Source organism: Rhipicephalus sanguineus, chromosome 6, assembly GCF_013339695.2.
Source record: "Rhipicephalus sanguineus isolate Rsan-2018 chromosome 6, BIME_Rsan_1.4, whole genome shotgun sequence".
Taxonomy (NCBI): Eukaryota; Metazoa; Arthropoda; class Arachnida; order Ixodida; family Ixodidae; genus Rhipicephalus; species Rhipicephalus sanguineus.
The window spans coordinates 149323988-149333087 of record NC_051181.1 but is presented as its reverse complement, the minus strand read 5'-3'; positions in this window follow the sequence as shown (position 1 = coordinate 149333087).

Sequence of the window (9100 nt, the reverse complement as noted above, 5' to 3'; positions counted from 1 at the left end):
GCTCTGCACATTCGTAGGGCGCCTCGATGCCAGTGTTCCTTTGTACAGGATGGTGACAACTACTGACCAGTGCGAAATAGTGGACGCGAACACATGTGCGCGTGCTGTGCTATCGCGCTTTGTGATGCTGCCAGTTTAGCGCGTCTCCACGTGCTCCAACCCAATATGGCGGCGCGTGTCACCACCTTCTACGAAGGAACGCTGGCATCGAGGTACCTTGGGCGTTCGATAATTTCAGCGCCACCTGCTGTAAGAAGAATTCGATGAAAAGCACAACAGCGAGCTTTTTCTTGAGTCACGCGCTGTGATACTCTACGTGATCACGTTATCGCGATACATTTTTCATCGCCTGCCTCCATGAGTAGTTTGTGATTCTACACAAAAACGTATTTGTTTTGGCATTAATTCTTTTGCAACAATAAGCTGTACACAACTGTAGTTTGCCCATGTCAGTGAACGTAATACGAATTTTACATTAGATAGTGCTCAAATTCTTAAAGACATCAGACTTGCACCGGCGGTTATATACCAATGGCGACATCGTGCCTGTGAAGTACGTGACTTTGTGCCTGTGTGCTCTCACTCTCCCTCCCTGTCTCTCTATCTCTATCTCTAAAACTCCCCCATCTCTTTCCCCAGTGTAGGGTATACCCTACCAGTCTTTTCTAGGCTGGTTAACATCCCTGCCTTTCCTTTCTCTCCAGTTCCTTCCTTCGTTACATTACACATCTTTCGGCACTGCAGTACGAAGACTTGAGAAGAAATGACGAGCATCAATTTACACGTCGAACGATGAAGGCGAAGGTACGTTAGTAAAAATGAGTTGCCCTGGAAGTACTCCTAGGTTGTAAATGTAAAAGCAACAGTGTACCCTAAAGGCGTTAAAAAAAAGTAATATTATACTTGTATGCTCCCGCAAAAACGTGATGCCTTTTTTCCAGCCCATGCATGCGAAAAACACTCCTTCCACACGACGCCGCATAAAGGAGATCGAGTGACAAGGGGCGGTAGCGGCAAAAAGTTTATTTTTCTTTCGCTCGTTGCTGTGCGGGCTGCTTACACAACTCAATTGGGTCGATATATGCCTTCTTTACTTTTTTTTTCGCTCTTCCTCCTGAAGTTTGAGCGCGTGCCTGCTCAGCGGTGCATGCGGCCGTGATGCGGGCGCAGGCCAGGGCATTCCGCATCGAGGGCCATTGAGTGGATGGCGCAAGCAGCCGGGACGCCATACACCATCGCTCAGATCATTGACGCCGCCTCGTGAGTAAACAAAGAACCAAAGACGGCGCGTAAGAGAAAAAGGGGCCGACACACACAAAAAATAAAAAATAAAGCAAGTAAGAGAAAGTAGGAGGTCGGAAATGAGAGTTCAGGCTCGTTCCAGTCAGCGTGGGGCCGCCATATCGAGCGACCCTTGTCGCATGATCGATCTAGACTGGAATGGCCGCTAGCCGAAGCTTGTGAATCTTGTATGTGCATCCGGTCTTTAACGTTTATTGCGCCGTGAGTTCGTACGCGTGCGCGCGCGCAGGTAGCACATACTTATGCATGTATGCAATGTGCGCAATAGAGTTCGTAGGTGTATGTACAAATTTAGAAGAGTGTGGATGCAGGCCTGCTGGTGGAAAAAGTTAACCGCAAGAACACACGGGACACTGTAAGACACGACCGCTATAGGTGTCGCTTTTTTTGTCCCGTGTGCGTTTGCGGTTACTTTTTACAATCATGAAGTATGTACATACGTAAGTGTAAATGAGGAAAGAAAGAAAAAAGTGTTACAAGGGCTTTCCGTCTAAGAGTTCAAACTGAAAAGTCATTGAAGAGCAAGTCGTACGAGCTCTTGCTCATCAATCACCGCTTCAAGTGTGCGTTGACGAATTAGTGTCGGCAAAGTGCAGTTACTACGCGCCTTGGTGAGTGTAGTATACAGTCGTGAGCAATATAAAAGGGGACACTGAAATTACCTTTAAGAATTCATGCAGTGACCAAACGTAGTTGTCACACATTTTAGTATCTGTACAATGCGAGTAGTCGTTGCTCAAACACAAATTTGGTGCTCCCTTTCATATTGCTCACGACTGTACCCAAAGAGTGGTCTTAGAAACCACAAAACACCACAAAGTTAAACTGCTTGCAAACTTCGAGGGCGTCGCATGGCAATGACGTGGCGCTGAGGCAAATCACTCGGCGGTTTTTTTTCATCATTGATTTACTTGCAGCCATCGAGAGCTGCAATTTTTTTCTTTTCACGCGCAGCACTTTCTTTGTTCAACTTGGCGAATCATAAAGCGAGCATCCAGGCTTCGCCGCTTATCCACTCGGCCGCGCAAGTAAGTGAGTGGCGCCGCAGGTTTCGCAAGCAGGAGACGCCGCCTTGCTATCGAGAGATAAATTGTCGCCTTCTGTAATTGATTTCGAAAACAAGGGACATATAAAGAGGTGTTGACTACGATAAAACACTCGATAAGCAAAAGCCTGAAGCAAGCAAAATAAAAGAAGTCAAAGACGAGAGGCTTGTTCTTCGCCACTCACGCTGTTGCGCTTTCACCGGCTCTGCTAAACTGAAAAAAAAAAGCAATTTCGGCGCCGTCAAAGCCGAAAGTTGCGCTACGGACACGTCGCGGCTGCAGGATTCCGCAAGAAGAAGCGCTTGGCAGCGACAGCTTGTCTCAATCACGCGGCCTTTATTATTTTTCCTGCTCGATCGCCCTTCGGATAAGGGAGTGCAAAGGAGGGCCACTGGAAAATCGCTTTAACGACTCACGAGTTCCGCTAGGCTTACGCTCTCCGACGGGGTTTTAGCCCTTCGCGGTTCGCTGAGCCGTAACACGGCGTCGACTGAACAAAGACGCGGATAGCTGATCGGATAGAACGCGTTCCGGTACGCCGATTCCATAACCTCTGCTCTTTTTTTGCACCCCTCTCTTGAAGGTTCTGGATCTCGTTAAGCCTTTGTTCAAATAACCATACACCAGATGCCATTGCTGCACGCTGCGCTGCTTCCCGCTTCCGCATTGCGGTGTTACGAAACAGTGGTCCGCTAGGAGCATTTATATAAGGTCGCGCAGTAAAACTGGACATAAAGGAATCTACAGCCGCTTTTACGTGAATGCGACAGTAGCGCATCGCATTTCATAGCGCACTGGAGTAATGACTTGCGACATCGTTCACACGTGGCGCATCTCGTTTTGTTCGAAACAAGCCGAAACCTGTTTTCGGCGAGTGAGTTTCGCTGGTGAGTGAAGAAGGGCACACGCCGCCAACCATTTCATTTTTTTTTATTGCAACAAGTATATGGACACTCCCGGCGCGTTTCGCCGTTGCCGCCGGCGCCGCCGTGATGTTCCGTATTAAGTTCAAATCGATACCATCGCCCTGCGCGTCGTATATATCCGATGTGCGAGCGAAAGCGCGCGAGCGCAGCCAACGAACGCGACTCAAGAGGAGAGGGAACGCACCGGCCGTCTTTCGTCGCGCGATCGTTCTGTAGCAACAAGCTAATGCTCATAAAAGGTAACAATGCCGTGACGGAGAGTGCACTCGACGCCTAATGACTGTCTGCGCAGCTATCCAAATGCTTCTGTACACATTGCAACCTTCATTCGTTTCTGCGATGGTCTGCCGCGTATTTTTTTGCCTTCGATTTTGACTGCTTATTGTGCGAGCTCCGCTTGCGCCAATTTTGCCGTTATTTGTGAGCCATGGTATAAAATGATGAAGGCGCGCGTTTCGTAGAAATTATTGTTTAGCTCTGCGGTATCGCATCTGCATGTAGCCAACCAGTGAGAGAACTAGACAACTTGGCTCATTGCTGATTTAACTGCTAATGTGGTAACCAGTTGCTGAAACAAATTTTAATGCTCGACGAAATTGTCTCATAAACTTAAACGGCCTCACGTTTACGAGAACGCGAGCAGTAACGCTTCAGAAATGTTGAGCATTTTACGCGAGTGTGGCTTACATACATTCATGAAGTATAAGAACTTTTCGCATGATGTAATCGGGCAATGTAGATATCGAGAAAAAGTCAAAGAAGTGGACGAAGAACATTACTTGCCAAGTAAGTTCAAACGCGAGAAAAAAAAGAACTAGATATTCAAATGCAAATCGACTAACTTAATCTATTTCATTTCGCCAGGATATATAAATCGGTTAAAGCAAATGACGTCACATAAATAAATGCTCGCCATTTGTCGATGTTTCAATGAGATAGATTAATATGGCTTACAATACTGACCATATTGCGACAGGAATTCTACAAAACTAATAAATGTAGGGCATATGAAGACATGGCTGGCACGTTAAGAATAAATGACTCAAATTTATCCCCTCCGTCCTTGAGGGCTGAGTCGATTAGCACATAGGGCGTTGCGCTCTGGAAAGAGAGCAGTAGTGGTCGCGGGCCACGCCCATCAAGATGACGTGCTCAGAGAAATCAAACAGGTACAAACCTGAATGTAACAAGAAAGTGCTCACGCGAATGACGACACATTCAGGGCAAATAGCGGACACATTCGGCGCTACAGTGAATGATTCCATCGTGCCATTACGACACAGTGGGCAATGTGGGAAGTCTACCTTTATCCTCCTCCTCGTATCGTCATTTTTCTCGTGTGCCCACAAAGGATTATGCCGGAATCATCAGCACCGAACACCCGACTTCGTGCTATGTGCAAGTGATTCGGCCGTCTAGAAGGGGAGCTATATGAATTGAAGGGGTAACTCGCTCATCAAGGACAAGAAAAGAAGATTGCAAATAGACAAATGGCACGTAGCCGAGAGAAAGTGCTAAAAATGTGCGTCTATATGGGCTGCATGGAATGAAATCTGCATGGAACGGCATCACTGTTGACAAAGGCGTAAGTACTTTCTTGTTCAGCGACAGCAGGAAAGAATAAGAAATTCCTGACAACCGTTATCAACGCTGCTTGGTGCTTGTACTACTGTCTCATCACTATCCTGTTCTACAATCACTGCAAACATCTCAATACTCACGTTTTTTGTTTCTAAAGCGTGCTTCGAAGCCAAAGAAAACTTGATTCTTCACTGGCTATCAAGAAAATTAAGAAGCTATGGTTGCAAAATAATGAAACCGCATTAAGTAAGTAGCTGCTGAGTAGAAGGTCGGATACCCCACAAGCCTGCAAATGCGCGCAAACATTGTCTTTAGCGATATCGATGCCCGAGTGCTCTTCATAGCTACCGACGTTTCTGTCCTTCCTGTTTTCTTCATAAAGGGAAGAATAGCCTCGTCAATGAGGCAAACAAGAGGGAACAATGAGACATTGTAAGATCGCGTAGGGCTGGGAGGTCGATAGACAGAAGATGAAACAGAGACTTCGCTAATCCTCGCAGAAAGGAAACAAAGCCTTGGAGGGGGCAACTGCTTCTCGATCGTTCCGCAGCCGGCTGGCTGTTATTCCGCCCCGTAATTGTCGTTCACGGCAACCACGCCCCGCCGGCGAAATGCTCGCCTCAGCGGGCACGCCACGTAGCCGGTTGCCTTCCGTTCGCCGCGGAGCGGCTCGCAAAAGGGATGGAGCGAAAGGGAGGCAAAGCGGGCGGGGGAGAGGCCACCGAAGGGGCGAGAGCTCGAGGCAGGAAGTCAGCGGGGTTTCAGGTTGACCTCCTCTGCTCACCTGTTTGTTCCCTCTCTCTTTCCCCACTTCCGAGAAGCGAGGACGGGAAAAAGACGAGGAGGCCGCCCACGGCCTCAGCACGCAACCGCGCCTCAGCGGGAGGTGAGCGCTCATAAAGCGGCACTTTGGCCGCAACCAGCGATCAAGCCGGCCGCCTACCGGCATTGGACGTAGCCGGAGCGTGCGTACTTGCGTGCCCCTGGCGTGCACGCCCGTTAGGTAACTTATTTAAGGACCGAGGAAGAGGCCTTTTGTTCGCTCGTTACAGCACGCGCTAACGTCTGTACGCCTCGTCTGCCTTTGGCGTTTCATAGACGCTGAGCGTTGGGATAGGTGGTGCAGGATATTCCATGCTTCCCGGAGCAAACAAGGGTGACAGAAAAAGACAGGAGTTCAGGAAGGATGGAAGCTTGAAAAGATGAAAAAATTTTGAACACGAGGTGTCGCTGGAGCCAACGTATCGACAAGCGGTCTTGTCTTCTTCAAGGCTGCAATTGCAACCTTGAAGAAGACAAGACCGTTTGTGGAGTCGTTAGCTCCAGCGTGTTCGAGAATATTTATCTTTTCAAGGGCGAAACGAGAAAGACACACGTATAAACAAGTTTTAGCTGCACGAAACGAGGAAAAGAAAAAGAACAACTCAAAAGAGGACCGGCAAAATAGGTCGAGCGTATGATCTGTTTTGTGTGTCCTCTTTCGTGCTGTCCTTTTTCCTACTTTTGCGCAGTTAACGATCGTTTACAAGAATGCAACAACTAGCCCCGCAAGGTGTTCTAACTTAAGGCACACATGACGCTGACAAGTTTGCCTTTCTTCCGTCATCCTTGTATTTCGCGCCAGTAAACACCGAACTTGTATTTCATACCACGATTCCACACAGCATAGAAACGTACGAGACATTTTTTAAAGAACGCATTACGGTCGTAAAATAGGAAAATGTTTTCAACAGCAACCTCTCTTATTTCCACCTACCAGTTTTCCTTTGGCAACATGACAATATGATTAAGACGAACGAAAGATCAGACGAAGATGAGACTACACAATAAAATAAAGAAGACAGAACACTAATGAACTACCGCAGCCGGAATAATAATCTGATGCTCAGAAGGCAGGAGAACAAGAAGCCTGATGAGAAGCCCGACCATTCCTGTTTGTCGAGGCCCCCTTAAATTACTGGCCCTCATTACCTTCACAGTGCGCCCCGTAGAGCGACGAGCAACCCGAACCTCGCAACGAGAGCGGAGGATACGAGGCGCTTCTATTCGGCAATTTCCTGGAAGGCCAGCTGGGGAAATGCTCAGTTCCCAAAAGGATTCGCTCCTTGTTCTTACACGCTTCCTTTTTTTCTCGTTTCGATAGCGCTATATCGCCCCATGAACAGCGTACAACTCACAGCCAACAGCTTGCCTGACGTTCGGCAGTTGCTAACAAGCTTCGTACACATACGTAGCGGCTGGCAAAGTCTGATGAGCGCTATCCACAGCAAACAAGTTGAACCAACTGACCGGAAGCAGCTAAGGAAGTTCGGGTATCCTTCGTCACACAGCAACAGCAAAAGTGCGTTTCGGTTTTCTCTGTAACCACAAAACCCGTGTTTACTTTGCCACACCGCGACCAGTAGATAGGGTTGCCTTCGTTGAAAGATAAGCACAAAGAAAAAAAGAAACAAGGCGGCACAGCAGGAAAGCATCAAACCTTATATTTGTCTTCTATTGAACTGTGAAGTCTATTGGAGCTGGGGACAACAGTGATAAGATAAACATTGCATTACGAACTGAGAGAAAATATAGAACAACGGGTAATCTCATTAGGCACAGTATAATATGCTGCTATAATACGCTTATCTGTTTATAGTAGCTCAGTGGTCTGTCTACTGATCGAGCACAACGTTGGAACAGGGTACAACAGCAAGTATTAAAGTGGTGTTGTAGCAGGGCTGGGCAAAGATACATTGAAATCGTATCGCGATACGATACAAGATACTCAGGCAAGAAGTATTTGAGATACAGATACAAGATACTGCTGCAATAATTGTATCCGATACGATACTTGGCAAATGTATCTTAAGATACTTCGATACATTCGCAAATTTGTTTTTGTAAACCCATTTAATGTAGCAGCTAACGCCTATGCACTAAAATGTCTGCTTGAAAATTTCTTAACTGTGACTAATTTTGTTTCATTTATTTATTTACATCATACTGTAGGCAATGTGGCCCAAGCAGGAGGGACAAGGTACAACATAAGAAATACACGTACAAGGCACAATTGAAAATCTGAAACGAAGGAAGGCAAACAAACAAACAGCTCTAAAATGAAAATGTTTTAGGAAATAGAATGCGATTCTGAATTTATCCAGGTGAGTCCAGATGATGAAAAGGTATCACGATCCGTTCCTCAATAGTTCGGGGGAGGGTGGGGGGGGGGGGATTTAAAAAAAAATTAAAAATAAAAAGAAAATGAATGAAATGCCTGTTAGTATCTCAAAATTTTGCCCTTGCTCAAGGTAAATTAGTTTCCTTCCGAAACACCTTATTGGGGTTTGTTTGAGCTTCTTAACAGGACAGCTCTTTATACACTTCGCTGACAGCGTTTCTTGCTTCTAGTTTTTGCAACTGATGGGAGTCGCTGCTCAGCTTGCCGATTAGCTAACGGGTTGCCATTTAATTACAAGAACTTCAATAAGAAGCATTCTCACGACGGTGCAAATACCGGTGTGGACTTTTACCTTGTCCGTAGAAGATCGTTTGCGTAATACCGAATCACTGGACAGGTGTACAGCAGGAACAACGCTGGTAGCGACTTCTTTTTTTTGACGCATGGTGTGTACCAGGGGTCTCAAGTAGAGGTGTGCACGGGCTCTGGGTAGCCCGAAAGCCCGAGCCCGACCCGGCCCGCGGGCCGGGCTCGGGCGGGCCGACGTACTTTCACCTCTGGCCCGGGCCGGGCTCGGGCTACTTGGAGCTTTATCGGGCCGGGCTCGGGCCCGGCGCAAAGCCCGACTCAAGCCCGAAATATAGAGAATGAGCGGGAATTGTTTTCCAGCACGCATACAGCGCCTTTTCCGCGACCGCCCTTTACCGCTTTTCCTTTCCATTCGCCACTTTAAACAAAAGGGGAGCAGGTAAAGCACTGCCTCTGTTGCACTCCGACAAACAGAGAAGTAGCACCACCTGAGCTAGTGACGGCGCCACGCGACTGTTCCACGTTAGATTTAAGGCCAAATCCCATATGAGTGAAAATGCACGCGACAGCGACGAGCGACCCGACGTAGATCGCCTTCGTGCAAGCTGACGCTTGCATGGGCATACCCCATACACGTGACGGCTTTGGCGAGCGAACTCCATTGTTGCTGGCATGAGGCCGTCTACTTGTATAGCAAAAGTGCCGCGAACAGTCTCTATTAGATACTGTTCGTCGTGTGTCGTTTGATCATATTCGATATGCTCAATCAAATGCCA